Source organism: Penaeus monodon, chromosome 31 (assembly GCF_015228065.2).
Source record: "Penaeus monodon isolate SGIC_2016 chromosome 31, NSTDA_Pmon_1, whole genome shotgun sequence".
NCBI lineage: Eukaryota > Metazoa > Arthropoda > Malacostraca > Decapoda > Penaeidae > Penaeus > Penaeus monodon.
In genome coordinates this window covers 24,122,381-24,122,622 of record NC_051416.1, presented here as the reverse complement: position 1 = coordinate 24,122,622, position 242 = coordinate 24,122,381, and positions in this window count along the sequence as shown.

Here is a 242-nt window from a genome sequence, read left to right as displayed (position 1 = left end):
AAGCAAAAGACACACGTCAGTCATTTTTTCGTGGTAACTAACAGACCTTTGTTGTGGCTATCACCTCCGCGTCAGCACAAAGAAAATAGCCTTCCGAAGGTTATATCAGCGAGCAGTGTGTTGACATCGTAGTATTAACTATTATAAGAGGAGTGTCAGACAGGAAATGCTTGAGAGGGTGTGAGGAAAGGGGTGATGGGGGGTGGGGAGGCGGGGAGGATATGCAAGGGAGGAAGTGTTTA